The following is a 20,975-nucleotide window of genomic DNA, read 5'->3' as shown; positions in this document are numbered from 1 at the left end:
AGGAGTTAAACGTTGGCTCTGCTCTCCTGGTGACTAATAGGTACCGTGTGGCTCTGAGATCAGTGAGAAGCTGACAGCCAGTGTGGGAAGTGTGCATGGTGTGCAGGCACAAGGGTGTTTGCCACCTAAGGCCCCTGACTGTGTGATTGCAACGTGATTGCTTATTTCTTCCTGTGAGTTTTGCATAATTTGAAATGAAGATCTCTGACTCCTTTGGAAGCTTGCTACTACCCTAGTGTGTGAATTACTCTGTGGAGACCAGGCAGAATCCACTGACCTGACCATAGCATACCTGACAAGGGTTAGGGAGACTTGGTTTTCCTACTCGAGCTGTTTTCATCCTTGTGAAAGGAGCGCAATTAGCATAACACTCCTGGTTTCTCTCCACCCCCCCATTCTTCCCTGGGGAGGAAGAGTCATTTCATCTGGTGAGTTTGCAAGGAGAAACTGTGTCTTATTCTATCTTCTCTTCCTTCCTTCTTGGGGAGCCAGGGTGGGAAGGGAAGGCCCTTCTGGCCCATCTGCCTATCAGTGAGTGGTTACGTCTGTCTAATTCCGAGCTCGAGTACTGGGAAGCTCATTTGGCTGACAGTACCAGCCATATTCTCTAATGTCAGCTTTATTAGTAATAAAGGTTATTTTTGCTCACCTAGCTTACGACAGTCCTCTCCTTCAGGTCAAAACTCGGGGAGAAGTACAGGGACTGCTGTGTTGGGGCCTCTACAAAGACCCCAACATATTTACTGGGAGACTTTCTGGTGGCTAGAAAAAGCATTGGGTTGGGGTGAGACCCCGGCTTCCAGGTCCATGTCACTGCTTTCCTGTAGAACACTGAGTTCTTCAGGGGCGCCTGGGTGGCTCAGTTGGTTAAGTGTCTGCCTTAAGCTCAGATCATGATCCCAGGGTCCTGGGATCAAGTCCTGCATTGGGCTCCCTGCTCAGCATGGAGCCTGCTTCTCCCTGTCCCTCTGCTCACCCCGCCCCCTAGCTGTGTTCTCTCAAATAAATAAATAAAAATCTTAAAAAGAAGAAGAAGAAGATGATGATGATGATGATGACAATGACCAGGTTCTTCAGTAGTCAAATGAGTAAAGGGAGTTTATAGAAGGTGTCCTTCCCATCCACATTTATCCATTTAAAACTTACTTATTGAATGCCTACTGTGTCAGGGGATACCGTGATCAAGATAGATACCTCTACTGTCACACAGTTTATGGGGATCCAGACACAATTTGACCCAGGACTCAAACAACTGGGATCCATTTCTCCATTCTTCTTCCTCTGAGTGGATTCATTCTTCTGTTACCACATGATACAAACCCCACTCTCTCCTGCCAGCTTCAAGCTTCTCACTATGGCTGCAGCCACTTGGATTACACCATTTTAGGTCACGGGCCATCTGTAAGGCCATGACTGGCCTCTCAGTGTGAGAAGATACATGGATGAGCTGATAGCCAGTGGAACTCATCCCTAGATGAAAGAAAGTGGGGCTTTTCCTGTGGCTCAGAAATCTGGAGACCTATTAGGAAGAGAGAAGTGGCAGCAACCAATAATTGTCCATGACAGAAAGAAAAGACAATAAATAAAATGATAATTCTGCTCTGAGGGAACAATTCAACCCACAGAAAATCCAAACATTCCATTATTACCTGGTGAATTAAGCACAGGTCTGGGAATCCAAAGATTTGGGTTCCAGATTCTATGTGGGATCCCTATATAGACAGACCTGTAGGAAAATCCTGGAGGTTAGTAGACTTGGCTTCTTTTTTTTTTTTTTTTTAAGATTTTATTTATTTATTTGACAGAGGGAGACAGCGAGAGAGGGAACACAAGCAGGGAGAGTGGAAGAGGGAGAAGCAGGCTTCCCGCCAAGCAGGGAGCCGGATGTGGGGCTGATCTCAGGACCCATGTGGAAGGCAGAGGCCTAATGACTGAGCCACCCAGGCACCTCTAGACTTTGCTTCTTGATAGGCCTCTCAGGAACTGCCCTTGTGTTGGATTCTCCTGCTCTATGATTCCTTTTCTCTTTTTGGAAAGCAGAACGATGTGCGTCTCTCATGAGAGGAAGGTTAAACGGATCATTGAGGTGCTGTGGAGAAAGCAGCTATCACTCACTAAACCCAAGCTATCTATTAGCATGTGCCTGTTGTTCTTTTAGTCTTAAGACGTTCAACCAATGGTTTAGGGGCTAAACATTAACCACACTGGGGCAGATCAGCACTACAGGAGCTGTGAGCCATGAACATACACAGGCCTTCGGTGTTCTAAGTTCAAAAGATCTATGTGATACAAGATAGAATCCAAGTGAACTGAAAACGGACGGAAATGCAGTCAGGCATGCAGGGTAGGGAGACTGCTTCAGCTTAGTACCAGAGCTAGTTCTCAAGAGGTCTGAGTGTTTGCCAAGCAACTCCATAGTTCCAGCCGGCCTGGGCAATCCTTCAGATTTTCACTCAGCAAACATTTGGGTACCTTCTCTGCAAGAAGTTACAGTAGAAACACATAAGCAGCTATGAGGTCGCCCCTTATATCCTTCTTAGAAAAAGAAGGATCTGCACTTACAAATAGGTAAATTATTATCAGTCCAGATTATTATTTGCAATATCATATATAGTATATGAACTAAAGGTCTGTTACACCAGAGCCAGAAGGTAAAATTCGTGTCACTTTGGGGTGGAAGTTGGAGAAGGAGTGGGCCACGAGTGAATCCTGCTTTAAGGCATGAACAAATACATAGGATTAAATTGGAAGATTACAACCAATTACACAGTCTTTTTTTGGTCTCCCAAATAAATATGACTCAGTCCCCTAAACACCCTGTGGCAACAGTTTGTTTCCCCCTCCCCCCCCTTCTTTTTTAGGATTTTATTTATTTATTTGACAGACAGAGATCACAAGTAGGCAGAGAGGCAGGCAGAGAGAGAGGGGTGGGGAAGCAGGCTCCCTGCTGAGCAGAGAGCCTGATGCGGGACTCCATCCCAGGACCTTGAGATCACGACCTGAGCCCAAGGCAGAGGCTTTAACCCACTGAGCCCCCCAGGTGCCCTGGTTTGCACCTTTCTTAATGCTCGTATTGTGACTCTTATCACAGTCAATTGTTTATTCATTCAATTACTTGGTCAGTTACTCATTGAACATTCATGGCTGGTTTGATATGCACCAGCTACTGTCAAAGGCCAAGATACAAAACAGAGTGAGACACAGTCACAGTATTTTAGGAGCTCAGTTCAAGAGGGAAAGAGGCATATGAAAACTAATTGTAATACAACATGAGAAGTACTCACAGAAGCATGCACTGACTGCTTTGAGGTGAACTCTTCAGAAGGAGATGATCTTTGACTTGATCTAAAGATAACAGAAGTTTTCTAGGCTGAAATTTTAGAGCATCTGGAAAGTCCCTGCAGGAGGAGCCAGCATGGTGTGCTAGGAAATGCTAAGGATAAGGAGTTGGTCTGGAAGGATCTTAAAGTATGTAGGGGGAGTGTCAGAAGAGGAGTGGGGTAAAAAGGTAAGTCCCGTGGAGCTTTGTAGTTCTCGATGTGGGCTTTGGACTTTATTTTATAGATAAAAGAGATTTGTTGAAGGACTAAAGGAAGGACAATATTAGGTTTGGGTCTTAAAAAGACGTTCTAGCAGGAATCTTCAGGAAGTCCTATCCTGGGGAAGGATTGGAGGCAAAAAAAAAAAAAAAAAGCACCAGGAAGGTTATTTCAATAATCTAGATGAGAAGTGATAAGGTCTTGAAAGTTGAAAAAGAGGCGACAGAATGGGTTCAAGGAAGACTTGAGACATTGAACCATAAGACTTGATAATTGATTGATTGGGGATGATGTCAGAAAGGAAAAAGTTAAGAATGACTTAGGATTCAATAGCCTAGGTAGGTAAGGAAATGAGGGTTCCATTAACTAGAGTAGATAGTAGAAGAAGAACAGGTTTGGGAGGAAAGATAAGGACAAACTGCCTTTAAGATGTGTGTATGACATTCATGTGGGCGGGCTCTGCTGGCTGTTAGAAACATTTGCCTACAGTTGACAGGAGAAATGGAAGCTAGAGGTTGACCAGGGCATAGATGGGTGCTGAAACCATGAAATTAAGTAGCACAAAGCAGGCCACTAAAGGGCAAAGATTTTGGCCCCCTATAGCCCTGACATAGTGCCTTGCATAAAACAGGTAGAAACTATGTAAAAATCTGTAGATACATAAATATACCAATTTGGAGGCTGCTAGCAACACCTAGGTGCCCTGAGACCTCCAATTTGGAGGCTGTGCAATTTTACAGACTTATTTTAGGGCCAAACTGGCAATAATAAGAATGCAACCAACATACTAATATTCAAAGAGATTCTAGTCTTCTGCTAAATTCCATTTTAAAAAACTACTGTTACCGCCTTGTGTATTTCTTTGCTTTTGGTCTTTCAGAGGATACTATAAAATGAGGAAGCTGGGGTAATACAATTCATCAGAATTAGGGGAGTTTAGCTACAGTTGCTGGAACACAAAAATTGGTGTCAGTGTGTTTGACCTTTAGGAAAGTCATTCTGAGGGCAGCTTCCTGGTGTTTTAGGAACTAAGCAGTGTCTTCTTCAAATGTCACACAATGTTACAGTTTTTTTGCATTTGCTCATTCTTTCAACAAGGATTGTTTGAGCACTTCATATGTTCTAGACATTGTGCTAGGGACCAAGGACATCTTTCCACCTCTCAAAGAGCTCACAGTCCAAAACAATTAAAACATACTGTGAAGTATTACTATATTATAGTATGGGGTAAGCATTGTGTGCAGTTGAAGGCAGAGAAAGACAACCCAGCACGGAGGGGAGAAAATGAGGGTGGCAACATGGTTAGGGAAGTCTTTTCAAGAGAGACAATGCCAGGTGATACAGGAGGGGATGAGGTTCCAGATCAGGGAGAGAGCATCTGTAAAGGCAAGGAAGAATAGAATTCATTATGGCTGAACATAGAGGACAGTGGCAAGAGATGAGCTAGGAGAGGTGGAGAGGGACCTCATCAGGCCCTGATAAGTAAGCCCTTTTTTGGAGTCTGAACTTTTAGCCTAAAAACGATGGATAGTTCACTGAAGTATTCTTATAGAGGACTTCAGAACTCTTGTGCTTTTAGTTTTTGTCTTATTTTCCATTCTCTCTCCTCCTGTCTCTCTGTTTTGACAGCTTGTCTGCCTTCCTTCCTTTCTTCCTTCCATCCTCCCTCCCTCCTTTCCTGTAGCCATGATTTTGGAAATTGCAACTGATCTGGCCTATACCTAATGGGCAAGTGATTTATTTATGTTTTGTCCTTGCTTGGACTGAAGAAAAAGAAGGGGTTGTAGATCCTGGAGACCTGAATTTTGACAGTAGTAATAAGCAAAGTGAGAGAATCCCAGAAATAATTAAAACCACCTGAAGACTCTCCTTTTAGACTCAGTTTTGAGGAGGGGGCCATTACTTCCAAGGTGTGGGCAGGAATCTTGACTGAAGAGAGACCTACATTCTTGCGACTGGGGTCCCTGGACCAGCACAACCAGCAGCAGCACCTGGAGCTGTTTAGACAAGTGGAATTTCAACCTTCAGTCCAAGCCTACGAAATCAATCTGCATTTTTAACAAGATGCCTAGGAGATTTCCATATACACTCAAGTTTGAAAAGCCTTGATCTCCAAGATAGCTTAGCTGATAAATCTTATGTCACCATGTTCCAATCTGTATTGTTTTGCATGGCTGATTGATATGTAATCAGTTTGTCAACCTCTATGATTATAAATTTATGTCCCAAAGTAAATTCAATCCGGGGTTAAACCATTTGTACTCCACTGAACATTTCCAAGAAATCTCCTTGGAACCAATGATGTTGAGATTCTTTTAAATAAAGGGTTTGCTCTCTGACTGTTGGATAAAGGATGCATTTTTTCCCCTTATTGTGACAAAATATACATAACATAAATTTACCACTTTAACCATCTTTATTTTTATTTTTATTTTTTTAAAAGATTTTATTTATTTATTTGACAGAGAGAGATTACAAGTAGGCAGAGAGGCAGGCAGAGAGAGAGAGGAGGAAGCAGGCTCCCTGCCGAGCAGAGAGCCCGATGCGGGACTCGATCCCAGGACCCTGAGATCATGACCTGAGCCGAAGGCAGCAGCTTAACCCACTGAGCCACCCAGGCGCCCCCCACTTTAACCATCTTTAAGTGTACAGTTCGGTAGCAGTAAGTACATTCACATTCTTGTACCACTATCCCCACCATCCATCTCCAGAACTTTCTCAACTTCTTAAACTGAAACTCAGCACCCATTAAATAATAACTCCCATTGCCCTCTTGCCCTTAGCCCTGGAAACCACCATTCTACTTTGTCTCTCTGAACTCTACCCTAGGTGCTTCATACAGATGGAATCACACAGTATTTGTCCTTTTCGTAGCTGGTTTATTTCACTTCACGTCATGTCTTCAACGTTTATCCACATCATGGCTTGTTTCAGAGTTTCTTTCCTTTAAAAAAGGCTGAATGACATTCCATTGTATGTATCTGCCACATTCTCTTTTTTACCATTCATCCATCAACGGACACTTGGGTTAGTTCTGTTTTAGCTATTTAGCATAATGCTGCTGTGAACATGGGTGTAGAAAGATTCCTAGCAGGCATGCAGTACCCCTCTCCTGGCATCTCCACATTATTTCCTATATGTCTGCCACAATAAACATAAAATTCACAGTTAATGGATGTTCTCAGTGAATTTCTTTAACGTATCAAGTCTCTAGTTGACTCCTCATTAAGAAAAGGGAATTTGCTGTTGTTGGGAATGAAATGTCTGTTCCATTTAGTGTCTCTGTCTGGGACCAGTGGCCTCCTGAATGTAAACTCGGAGCCAGAGCCAAGACATTAATCTGTGAAGCTCAAGTATTGATTTGGTGACGCTATCCTCTTCCCCTGATGCTATTCCTATCAACTCAAATTATCTCTGTGAATATAGGAACCATTTTTTTCTGGGTGCACAGGCAGCTGGTGAGAAGCTGCTTGCTGATGGGCTGTGACAGAGATGAGCTGTCAGCTGCTCCTGGGCAATCAAGGTCCTCCCTGACAGAGTGTTGCTGGTCAAAGGAATTTGCAGCCCTTGAAGCCTAGGAGTTTGCGGACACCCACTTGAACAGACTCGAGGCTCCAGCCTGATTCCAGTAACCTCCAGCAGCGCTCAGAGAAGGTGAAGAGTCCCTGAGTTTATAGTGGAATTATTCTAAAGAATTATATAAAGGGTGTTATCTCTTCAGATTAATCATACTTCTTTTCTGGAGTCCCCAGTTGACTTGGCGCTGCTTCAGGAAGCTGGTGGGACCGCTTTCCCTCAGGCATCCAGTGGGGGCGCTCTTAACTCTCTCCATTTCATGCCCACTGTATTTCATCCCTGGGTCAGCTCTTTGGGTTGTGGGTGAAGAAGAGAGAGTTAAAATCACACCAGCTCATTTGGAAAATAAACACTGAAGCTCTAGATTTCATTTTCTGTGCAATCACTTTTGCTTGGAAACTAAATCTAGAGGTAAAGATGGGAACAACACAAGTTTCCAATTTTCATGTTAATTCCTGGCCCTCCAGGATGATTTAACTTTATCTAGAAACTGAAAACACATTTGGGCTAATCTTTTATGAGATCTGATTAAGAGCTTTACAGTGAAGATTTGCACCACATTAGAAAGGCTCAAGCAATTTAGGAGAGTGCGCATGTAAGGAATTTCCTTTTACCCGATTATAAAAGAAGAGGTAGAAATCACAGCCAACTGCACAAGAAGGGAAAAGGTAAGGACCGGCCTATTTGAATCACAAGGAAAAAAGTTTGCATGTTGGTGAGCACATCTGAAGACTTCCCGGGAGGGCGAGGAACACTGAAAACTGAAAGTTTAATGTGATGAGTTTATAGGCACGTGGAATCACAGCAGCACGAAAGGATACAAGGAAAGTCTGGGGACCTGCATAAGAGCGTAAATTATCTGTAGGCCACTGCCTAGAATTTACACTTTGCCTCCTCCTGGGTTTTATCCTGATCTTTCCACTTGAAATGCCTTCCCCTGTCCTTTGCCCTCTCCATTAATAACTTATCAAAATCTCTCCACCCGACACCTCTCATCCATAATTGTTCTTTTGCACCCTTTCAAAATGTGTGTGTTTTGGATATCTGGGTGGCTCAATTGGTTAAGCATCTGCCTTCAGCTCAGGTCATGATCCCAGGGTCCTGGGATTCCCCTCCCTGCCCCATGTTGGACTCCTTGCTAGCGGGGAGCCTGCTTCTCCCTCTCCTCTGCCTGCTGCTCCCCCCTGTTCATGCTCTTCCTCTCTCTTTCTCACACAAATAAATAAAACCTGAAAAACAAAACAAAATAAAAACACCAAAGTGTGTGTATTTTATATGTCATAGGGCAGTCTACCTGGCCATTAAGGAAACGTTTCTTAGTGGGGTCACTCTCAAGACATTTTTCACATGTGTGGTTTGTGCTCCTAAACCAGTCCATAAATTCTTTGAGGTAGGGATTGTCTGAAGGTGTATTTCTCTAGGGTGTCCTAAAACAGTGCTCCTCAAACCTTAATATGCGTGGGCCCTTAATAGGGGATCTTGCTACAATGAAAATGCTGATTCAGCAGAAATGGGTTGGGCCTGAGATTCTGCATTTCTAACCAACTACCCAGTGTTGCTGCTGACCACCATTTGAGTCAAATGCTGACCACCATTTGAGTAGCAAGGTCCTAAAACACCCAGGATGGTGCTTCAACATAAACAAGTAAAACTTTAGATGTTGGTAGTAGTTCCCAACCAAATTCCTCTTATGAGGTCCTGACCCCTTCGAGTAAATGCTACCTCATGATAGAAGGTAAGTCCTCTTCCTCTTGGTCATGACACTGCCCTCTAAACTAATAGAAGCCTGAGGACATGATTTTGTGATAATGCAGCTGTTTGAATTTGTGTTTAAATTCAAGGAGTATGAGTGGTTTTACTCATTTGAGAGGACTGGTTAATTACCTGGGTGTGCACGGCCCAGCTCTGATACGCGAGGCCACTCTTGGTAAGAGCCATAATTATACTCGCTGATCCCATAAACGAGAGCCCACACTAGCCTGCACAGAGTGCAGAGAGCCATAACTCATCTTTTGGATAAGGGGCCCTCACTTTTCTCCCAGATGGTTAAGTACGCGGAGGCAGAAACCAAACTTACTTTTGTTGACCTGTGTTAAGTCTGTTTCCTGTAAGAAGTCCCGCTCTGTCAGAGGCAAAGAACTCCATCTTAGTTTCACCTTCAGAACTAAGAAAATCAGTCTACTAAGCAGACTTCAGTAAATGCTTTTGAAGCAGATGGGACAGACCAGAAGGACGTTGGGGCATGAGTTAGGATGCAGAAATTTCTGATTGGTCTCATGGCCTGGCATGAATCAGAGGCCAATCCAGTCTGTCAGGATGACAGTTTGCTTATCGGTAAAATCAAGGTGTTGCTTCTTATCAGTGCTAAGAGTCTGTGATTCTGATCACCGTAGCAGGGAAAAGCAGGGGAGACAAGAATTGCACACTTGGCTCCGTGACAGCACACTGGGAGCCTCTTGGCGGGCCCTTCTCTTGGCGGGCCCTTCTCCACTTCCCGTTCTCAGCCCCAGCTCTCGTCCTGACCTGGCGCTAAGTTATCCTTTCCTAGACAATTCGGTGCCTCACATCCGCCAGCATGGTCTAGAAAGACTTGGAAAGATATACCCTGTGCTGCCACCTAATGGCTCCAATTCTCTCAAGGCGATTCTTCAGCACCATTTGGACATTACAGAACCTCTAGGCCCTTTATCAAACATAATCCACCAGCAATGAGAACCTAAGAGGAGATGATAAAGGTTACTTGCCAGCGCCACTTCATCGCGGGAATCAAGGACTATTACTCTAAGAACTGTAACTTTTTTTTTTTTAACTTGGTGATTTCCTCCTCATTATTTCCTGTCTGTTTCCCCTGTAATGATTACCAGTAAAACTAAAAACAAAAAGGGCCAAGGTGTTTGTTTTTAAGGGCAGCAAGGAAGCCAGGAACTGGGGGAAACAGCACTCCAGGGGTTGGGGTAAACAACTCCAGGGGATGGAGTGGGTAGAGGGAGCTGAATAGCTGGAAGGAAAGCAGGTTGAGTCCTCAGGCTCCTTGGAAAAAGGAAAGAGCAGGTGAAGTAAAGTTGTGTTCTAGTGGGAACGAAGGTAACGGTCTTAAGAGCATTGTCATTCTTTCCTGTTTTGTCTTCAGATGTACCAGTCTATTTTCAATCCAAGAAGAGGAAGCAAATGGATAGCTATCGACTACTGTTCTAGTTCAGGGGACTTTGTAGGAAATAATGAGTGAAGATCCTCAATACAAATGTCTACAGAAGGGCCAGGCAGATAAGGTACTTGGCCAGAGTTGGCCATAGGTAAGATGGTCATGAGTGGGGACTGTGCAGAACTGGGGAGCGCCTACTCTGTTTGGGGAGATAACAGCTGCTCAGCCATAGGTGGTTATGGCCCTAAACAAATTGTGTGCTCACACTGACTGATCTTTCAAATATTCAAGAGAAGCTAGGAGTTTAGATTATGGGAAGTCTCCTTATTTTTAAATGTTGGCAGCTAATGCTACTTTTAAAACAAACAACAGCAACACTGTATGAGTCAAATAAAACATGTCAGTGAGACATATTTAGCCCAAAGGCCAAGTTTTTGAAAACTTGGACCTAGAACAGTTTGCATTCCGGAATCTCAAAGCATTAACAGGCTTCTTGTGAGGCATATGGTCTGTCAACAATAGCAAACTACAGTCAAACAAGCAAATACCAGATAAATTGGGGAATTATAAAATGCTTCTCATTTAGATTTTTTGGTTTGTTGATTTATTATATCCAGTTAAAAGCCTTGGATACATTCGCTCAATAAATCAAGAAGCATTGATTGAGCACCTAATATATGCTAAGTAATGATAATTAAAACTTTTTCTGTAAAGGGCCAGATAGCAAATATTTTAGGCTTTGGGGGCCAAATCGTTTCTATCACAACTACTCAGAGCCAGCTGTATTTACAAAGCAGCCTAAGACAATACATAAGCAAATGGGTGTAACTGTGTTCCAATGCAACTTTTTTTTTCCAATACAACTTTATTTACAACAGTCAGCAGTCCACATTTGGCCCATTGCCTATAGTATGCCTATCTCTGATCTAAGAAAATCTTAGCGAATTCAAAGCCTAGTTGCAAGAGTTTTCTTTTTCTTTTCTTTTCTTTTTTTTTTTTAACATGGGAGGTTTTTTGTTTTCTTTTCAAAGGTTTTATTTATTTATTTGACAGACAGAGATCACAAGTAGGCAGAGAGGCAGGCAGAGAGAGAGGAGGCAAGGGGCTCCCCACTGAGCAGAGAGCCCAATGCGGGGCTCCATCCCAGGACCCTAAGATCATGACCCAAGCTGAAGGCAGAGGCTCCAAACCACTGAGCCACCCAGGCGCCGGCAACAGTTTTCTTTAAAGAAATCTATATATTTATGCTTTGCCTATTTGGACAAGGAATTAGGGTGATATCACTATGATTTTTAAGTTATATTTGTAAGTAGTTTACCCCAAATAGATCTCTGTTATCATTTAGTATAATACAAGCTATAATAATTATTCTATAAACATAAACAAGTTACTGTAAACATTGGAAATAATGCTGGTCCAACCAAACTCCTGAAGTTAATTTGGCAAGATTGTCTGAATATGAATTCTGAATATGAATCTAATTTAGGATAATTTCTAAGAAAGAGAACCATTTACATGGGAAAATATTGAATAGTTGACTGAGGATGTTATCTTAATGGAGTGATTCAGTTCCTGTTTTGATTACATGTGAAACTGTTATGAGGAGGTAACATACAGCTGAGCACCCCTGGGTCCTATGGGACTTACTAACTACTTGGAACTTTCAAAAAGATGTTATAAAGAGAACAAATGAAGCGTTTATCACTTTTATCTTTTTTAAAAGAGATTTTATTTATTTATTTGACAGAGATCACAAGCAGGCAGAGCAGAAGGCGGGGGGTGGGAAGGTGGGGGCGGGAAGCAGGCCCCCCAGTGAGCAGAGAGCCCGATGCTATGCGGGGCTTGATCCCAGGATCCTCAGATCATAACCTGAGCTGAAGGCAGAGGGTTAACCTACTGAACCACCCAGGCGCCCCTATCACTTTTATCTTTATACTCTGAGAGAAGTCATGGGACATAGAAAATGCTCAAAGAATGCTTACTTTATGAATGGAAGGCAACAGATTTGGTTGGCCTTTAGATGTCACTTTTGTGAAATAGTTAGTAATGATACCATGCCTGTTGATACTGTGTATTGGGTGCCAAAAGCTATCTGTAGCTCCCTTCTCCTTCACTTTCTTCTACTGTAGACTGCTTTGCAGGGAAAGGGACTATGATGTTCCAATTTTGGCCAACAAGATATAAATGTAAGTAACTGCTTGGGACTTCTGAGAACATTCCTGGAACTAATTCAGTTTGACCTCTTATCCCTTCCCTCTTCTTCCTGACCTAGAACACAGATACAATACCTTAGAAGTTCAGTAGCTGTCTTATAACATGGGGACAAAATCAACAGTCTAAGGATGGTGGAGTAAAAAGAAAGAAGCAGCCTTGGAGTAGAAAGACAGAAGAAGCCTTGATAGCATTGACCACCTTCATAAGGCCTGAACTGACCACATTTGGGTTTATTACCTGAGAAAAAATATAGTCCCTATGGGATAATGCCATTGTCTGCCTTTCTATTTCTTGCAACCCAACCCAATTCTATTTATTTGGGGGCTGCTTAGAGTTTCCTTCCTTTCTTAGACTCCATCAACTTTACTTAGGAAATGAAATTTCTGGCATCCAATGCGATTGTATTAATTTTCTGACTTTTCATGTTCCACTTTGAAAAGTTGGGTTAGAGGCTTGTTATAAAAATCTTGTTATAAACTCAAATAATATATAAAGATCAAAATTCACTCGTGTTCTTAAGAAGTCCTATTATAATACATCAAGTTCAAAGAAAATGTTCTACAACATAGCTTCTAAGAATATCAAAGGTATTGTCAACAGATGCTTTCTGAACTTGTTTTAAGTAGCAAATACTATATGCCAACAAACTATCCGAAAAGTGTTTAATAATGTATGAATATGGTCTACTTTTTAGTTTCATGGCCCCCAAACCATCATATTTTGTGACATATACATTAGCTTTTAAAGACATTTCAAATCTTGGATTTTAGGAGCACCCAGTTGGCAAATTTTGGGCACTTTGGGCATCAAAAATTAATGATGGTAAGATATTATAACACATTAAATGAAATGTGAAAAAAAATCTATGAGTTCACAGTGATTCAGAAGCATGCCAGCTAGTAAATGTTGATGACTATTGGAGTTTGCAACTGCCAATATAGTAATTGCTTCAGGGTACCATTATTAACATGTTAAAGCTATTGACTGAAAGAATGTTAGGGAACAAGATAATCACATGGCTTCAAAGTAGCATCTCAGAGATCAGTTAATAATTCCAAAAGGAAAATGTCTGTTTACCATTTTGAGACCTGGCAGACATGATCTTAACCAAGCAATCACACTTTGGCATCACCAGTGGTAAGACAATGGGCAGCCTTCTGATCTTATGCACTAAGAGGTACATAGCACCCCCTATGTCGAAGGGGGGGGACCTGTAACACAACTAGCTTAAAATGTCATGGAAACCACCAAAAGGCAGATATTTTTCTTGACCAAGAGGGAGTAAACAGAAAACAACCAAAGACGATGTGTAAATCCTCATTAAACTGCATGTTAGAGGAGAAATAAAAATCCTTATAAAAGACATTTTTTTTTTTTAATAAAAGACATTTTTAAAGTCTTAAAAAAAAAAAAAAAGAGGGGGGATGCCTGGGTGGCTCAGTTGGTTAAGCATCTGCCTTCATCTCAGGCCGTCATCCCAGGGGTCCTGGGATTAAGTCCGAGTCTGCTTCTCCCTTTGCTGCACTACCCCTGCTTGTGTTCTTCTCTCTCCTTCTCTCTGACAAATAAATAAAATCTTTAAATTAAAAAAAAAAAAGACAATTTAAAGACCACTGGAGAAATTTGAATATAGAGAACATCTTATATTCAATTGTATTATTGAATTAATGTTAATTTTCTTAGGTGTGATACTAGTGGTATTGTGGTTATTTATTAGAATGTCCTTTTTCTAGAAGATCCATATTTTAGGCATTTAGGAGTGAAGTGTCATGATGACTGCATCCTACTTTTTTTTTTTTAAGACTTTATTTTTAGTGGGTGGCTCAGGTGGTTAAGCATCTGCCTTTGACTCAGATCATGATCTCCAGGTCCTGAGATTGAGCCCCACTGCGGGCTCCCAGATCAGCGGGGAGTCTGCTTCTCCTCCTCCCTGTGCCTCTCCCCCTGCTTGTGCTGTCTCTGTGTTTCTCTCTCTTTCTCTCTTTCTCAAATGAACAAATAAAACCTTTTAAAAAAAGATTTTATTTTTAAGTAATCTCTACATCCAGGGTGCAACTCGAACTTTTAACCCTGAGATCAAGAGGTGTATGCTCTGGGGCTCTGGGGGGCTCAGCGGGTTAAGCATCAAACTCTTGGTTTTGGCTCAAGTCATGATCTTGCAGTGGTGGGATTGAGACCCTCTGTGCTGAGCAGAGCCTGCTTTGAATTCTTCCTCCCTCTTCTTCACCCACTGATTCTTCTCTGGTGTGTGCTCTCTCTCTCTCCCTCTCTCTAATAAATAAATAAAATCTTTAAAAAAAAAAAAAGAGAGAGTTTTATGTTCTACCAAATGAGCCAGTCAAGCACCTCTGCATCTTTTTAAAAAAGTATGGGTGTGTGTTTGTGTGTGGCAAAATGTTAAGAATCGGTATATTTATGTAAAGGATTTAGGATGTTTATTCAGCTATTCTTTTAACTTCTTTGGAGGTTTAAAGCTTTTCCAAAAAAAGAAAAACTCTCGGACTTCATACTATACCTTAGAAGAGTATTGCCGTGAACAGTTGTCATAGTCACCTTCTGGTAGATACGATGATATGCTAGCTAGACATCCTGATGCAAGGTCTAGGTGTCACATAAGGATTATCAGTAAAAAAAAAATTTTTTAGTGCTGGTACAAGTCAGACGCTATTTTAGGCAACTGGATACTTAAATGAACAAAACGGCAGTCTCCTTTCCTGTAGAGCTTACATTTGGGAAGGCTGGAGGGGTCAGGCAGACAGAAACAATAAACATAACAAGTAAATTGTGCAGTGCTGGGGTAGAAAATAGTACAGAAGGGGTTGGGAGAAGTTGGGGAATATTAAGGTGGAGATTTAGATACATAAATGAAAGGAGCACCAAGATTGGTTTAAGGGATACTGAGATAATGTCCAAATTTTCTACTCTATTCTAGGATATTCCTGGACAATCCTGCACCTCTTTATTATACAAAGCCATTTCCGTTGTATCACAGGCAGACTAGGCTGAATCCCGCCTAGGGTGATCACCTGTCCTCGTTTGACCAGGACCAAGGGATTTCCTAAGAATGGGGCATTCAAGGCTAGGACTGGGACAGCCCCGGGCAAACTGGCATGGTTGGTCACCCTAATACTGCTACTTCCCACTTGCACAACCTTGAGCAAATCGTTAACTTCCCAGATTCTTGGTTTCCTCATCTATAAAAAGGAGATTATAGGGTGCCTGGGTGGCTCAGTGGGTTGGGCCTCTAGCTGCGGCTCGGGTTATGGTGTCAGGGTCCTGGGATCGAGTCCCGCATTGGGTCAGATCTCTGCTCAGCGGGGAGCCTGCTTCTCCCCCCTCTCCCCCCGCCTGCCTGCCTCTCTGCCTACTTGTGATCTCTCTCTCTATCAAATAAATTGGTGAAATCTTAAAAAAAAAAAGATTATATATATGTGCTACAAAATGGATGAACCTTGAAAATACTATGCTAAGTGAAAGAAGTCCAGCACAAGCATCATGTATTATATGATGATTCCATTTATAGGAAATTTCCAGAATAGGCATATCCATAGAGACAGCAGATTAGTGGTGGCCAGGGCCTGGAGGGAGGGGGAAGTAGGGTATGAGTGTTAAGGGTATGAGATTTCTTTTGGGGGTGATGAAAATGTTCTAGAGTTAGTTAGGTAGTAGCGGTTGTACAGCCCTGTACATATACTGAAAAAACTACGGAATTGTACATTTTACGAGGGCAAATTTTAGGGTATGTGAATGATACCTCAATAAAGCTGTTATTTAAAAAGTTCAGTAACCCAGCATTACCATATAATCAACAATTCCACTCTTGGGAATAGGCACATCTATAGAGTATACAAAATCAGCGGTGACCTCAGGCTGGGAGGAGTGGAGGAAAATGGGGAGTGACTGCTCCTGGGAATGGGCTTTCTTTCTGGAGGGATGGAAATGTTCTAAAATTGATTGTGGTAATGCTTCCACATCTCTGTCAGTATACTAAAAACTACGGAATGGTACACTTCAAGATTTTATTTATTTATTTGAGAGAGAGAGATCAGGAGCAGGGCAGGGGTAGGGAGAGAGAGAGCATGAGTCGGGTGAGGGACAGAGGGAAAGAGAGAAGCAGTCTCCCTGTTGAGCAGGGAGCCCAATGTCAAACTTGATCCCAGGACTCTGGGATCATGAACTGAGCTCAAAGCAGATGTTTAACTGACTGAGCCACCCAGGGCCCCATTTGAATGGTACACTTTAAATGAATGAATCAACTTGCATGGTGTGTGAATTATACCTCAATAAAGCCATTATATAGGTAATACAGTAAAAGTATTTCAGGTTAAACAAAGGAGATTATAAACCCTGTGTGAGGTCTACATGAGTCTTTGTTCTCATAATGCTCCCACTCCCTCCCCAACACGTACTGTTTATCGCCCCAAATCATCATCGTATATGCTTTCTTTCTTGCGCACTGAGCCGAGAACCCTTTGATAACAGAACTTTCTAATTCACGGAGGGCCACTTTCTGGGGCATGGAACCTACACAGTCACACAAGACCCCAGACTCAGAAGAGCCCCCCATGTTTGGCTTAAGGCTCTGCTGTCACTGTCTTAAAATGCTTAATTTCTGAACGAGGTGCAGGCACCCCTCATTTCCATTTCTCCCTGGGCCCTGCTAATCTTGTAGCTCTACTGAATCCACCTTTGTACCCCAAGCATTTAGCATAGTACTGATCCTCCGTGGATGTTCTCTTTCCCAATCCCAGTACCCTGAGACTTTGCTCAGAACAGTGCATTGACCTTCAATTTATCCCGAGTCTCCTACGTGCCAGGAAGCGTGTCAGCAGCTGGGGACACGGTGGGAAGCCCAGGCGGGCAGCAGGTGGTGGCGAAGGAACTGCCCAGAAGGAGGCTGTTCCCGCAGGTAAATGTACCCACCTAACCATTCGTCTCAGACGGCAATGATGTTCGACTCATTTGTACTTTCAGTTCGAGAAAAACACATCATCTTGGGATCCGAATTTGCGGGTTCTGCTTTAATACAGAAACTAGAAGACTCTGATGAATGAGGATGGGACGTCAGTTCTTTTCCATGGTGTGACTAAAAAGTCGACTCTGCCTTTTTTTGGTCTGTTACATTGTCATCTGTTGTTAAAGAGATCTGTCAGCACCTTTTAATTCCATTTAGTTTCTATGTACAAAACACAGGCTAGGCACTGCGACTGATGGGAAGATTGTAGCTGGGTCTTTCTAAGCTTGTCATTGAGCTCTTTGGAGAGTGATTCTGGTGGGAAACAACGTCATGGGGAATCCGCAGAGAGCAGCTTGATCCGAATTCCTGATCAACCTCCCTTACACTTGCTAGATGTTCTTTATTATGGTGAATTCCAGGGGCAATTCCTTAATCTCTCTAAACTTCAGTTTTCTAATCAGTTCATGCCTAGTGTCAAAGGGCAATCGTAAAGATTTTTTTTTAATTAAAAAAAATTTTTTTAAAAGATTTTATTTATTTATTTGACAGAGAGAGAGAGAGATCACAAGCAGCCAGAGAGGCAGGCAGAGAGAGAGGGGGAAGCAGGCTCCCCACTGAGCAGAGAGCCCGATGCGGGGCTCAATTCCAGGACCCTGAGATCATGACCTGAGCTGAAGGCAGAGGCTTAACCCACTGAGCCACCCAGGTGCCCCGCAATCGTAAAGATTGAATGAGATAGTGCACGCTTAACTTTTGGCATGGTGTCTGACACTTAGTAAGAAAGCCCCAATGAAAACAAAGCCTAAAACATCCTGTAAAACTGTGTTGTTTCACATCCTCATGGCTAAATAGGACTGTTCTGGCATACAGCCACACATCATAAAATACCTGTTCCTACAGCTGCTGTTTCACTTCTAGCTGGTGGAGGATTAACTTTTTATAAGAAAACATAAAACGCCCTGTAATATTATAGCTCATCTGTGATAGAAACTTGAGAGAGGTCTGACCAAATTTGACAACAGTCCTAAAATTTTACTCCAGAAGCTCTTCCTTTTATGATAAAAAAGATCATAAAAGATAAATTTTTAACAACGATGCTGGAGGAAAGATGGCTGATCTTTATATCCTCTCCTTAGACAATTAAACTTAAAATTATATTAAAAATTGTTGTCACATAAGAAAACAAAGTATTTGTAGCCAAAAAAAAAAGTAGGAGAAAGTATTATAGTTGTGTTAAGCAGTTAATTCATAGAAATATGATACTCTACTATTTTTCTGAACTTGATATTTATAATACTTAAACTTTTGTAAACATGAAATTTTGTGGTTGCTTCTCAGATTTAAAATAAATATTCATTTTCATTTCTTTTTTTAGAAATAGAAAAAGTACTTTTTGAATTCATTACATGAAATGGATTAACACAGACGTTGAATTTCAGATTAAAATGACATAGATCGGGGGGCGCCTGGGTGGCTCAGTGGGTTGAGCCGCTGCCTTCGGCTCAGGTCATGATCTCGGGGTCCTGGGATCGAGTCCCACATCGGGCTCTCTGCTCGGCAGGGAGCCTGCTTCCTCCTCTCTCTCTCTCTGCCTGCCTCTCTGCCTACTTGTAATCTCTCTCTGTCAAATGAATAAATAAAATCTTAAAAAAAAAAAAAAAAGAACATCCTTAAAAATAAATAAATAAATAAATAAATAAATAAAATGACATAGATCGGGGCGCCTGGGTGGCTCGGTGGGTTAAGCCGCTGCCTTCGGCTCAGGTCATGGTCTCAGGATCCTGGGATCAAGCCCCACATCGGGCTCTCTGCTCAGCAGGGAGCCTGCTTCCCTCTCTCTCTCTCTGCTTGCCTCTCCATTGACTTGTGATTTCTCTCTGTCAAATAAATAAATAAAATCTTTAAAAAAATGACATAGATCTAGCATAAGTTATTTATTTATTATAAGAACAATAAAACTATATATTCCTTCATCAATTAATTTTTAATAAAAATGTGCAGCTTAAACAAGTTTTTTTATTAGGATCATGATAAAATGCATATTATTTTTCAGGAATGTGAGTGAGTACACATACTGATCAGATGTTTTTATTTTTAAGATTTTATTTATTTATTTGAGAGAGAGAGACAACAGGGGGAGTGGCAGGCTCCCTAATGAGCAGAGAGCCTGATGTGGGGCTTGATCCCAGAGCCCTGGGATCGTGACCTGAGCTGAAGGCCGATGCTTAACCAACTGAGCCACCCAGGCACCCTGATCAGGTGCTTTCAATTTAATTTTTAATTGTGATTTAAAATTTTCTTTTTCTTAAAAAGTCTACACCACAAACAAGAAAATTATCACCCTACTAAATTTAAGTCTGCCCCTATGTATAAAAGCCAGCTATAGCTTTGTTAGCTAAGGGAAGAATTTCGATTTTCTTCTAGGTATGATGGGAAACTATTAAATGGTTTCAATTGGACAAGTGACATGAGCTTTCCTACATTTTAAAAAGATTGCTGTGAGGGGTGCATGGGTTGCTCAGTCAGTTAAGCATCTGGGCTGGGGATCGAGCCCCACAACAGGCTCCCTGCTCAGTAGGGCGTCTGTTTCTCCTGTTACCCTTCACCCTGCTCATCATCGATCTCTCTTTCTCAAATAAATATATTAAAATCTTTAAAAAAATTGCTGTATCTGCTGGATTATATGGGAAGTGGGGTCATGGAGAAGAGGGACTGTGTCCATGCTTATAGTGAGTAAGTGTGGAATATGGCCATATCATTCTTCAAAAGCCAGGACAGGGGCGCCTGGGTGGCTCAGTGGGTTAAAGCCTCTGCCTTCGGCTTGGGTCGTGATCCCAGGGTCCTGGGATCGAGCCCCGCATCGGGCTCTCTGCTCAGCAGGGAGCCTGCTTCCTCCTCTCTCTCTGCCTGCCTCTCTGCCTACTTGTGATCTCTGTCAATTCAATAAAAAAAAACAAACAAACAAAAAAAAAAAAACCAGGACAAAGGTTCAGGGCAGGAGGTGAAAAGCCCTAACTGGGAAGAGCTAAAAAGCTCTGCGTAGATTCAAAAATATTAAGGAAGGAGTTGAATTTCCTATAGGAGGGGTGGCTCAGGTTCAGGGAACTGTGATCTGTGAGGGCTGGAGGATTTAGGGACATGGGGAATCCTTGACTGACAGGAAGAATAAAAACACAGGGTGCCTGGGTGGCTCAGTGGATTAAGCCGCTGCCTTCAGCTCAGGTCATGATCTCAGGGTCCTGGGATCGAGTCCCGCATCGGGCTCTCTGCTCAGCGGGGAACCTGCTTCCCTCTCTCTCTCTCTCTCGCTCTCTCTCTGCCTGCCTCTCTGCCTACTTGTGATCTCTGTCTGTCAAATAAATAAATAAAATCTTTAAAAAAAAAAAGAATAAAAACACAGAGGGAGCAAAACTGGACACGAGAGAAATTGGTTGGGCTGAAAGTATAATAAAATCATAAAATAATAATAATAATAGCCAACACTTCCTGAGTACTCACCGTGGGCCAAGCACTGTTCTGTGCCTGTATTAACCCATTTGTTTTAGAA

Source organism: Neovison vison, chromosome 5, assembly GCF_020171115.1.
Source record: "Neovison vison isolate M4711 chromosome 5, ASM_NN_V1, whole genome shotgun sequence".
Lineage (NCBI taxonomy): Eukaryota > Metazoa > Chordata > Mammalia > Carnivora > Mustelidae > Neogale > Neogale vison.
Note: the sequence above shows the minus strand (reverse complement) of the source record.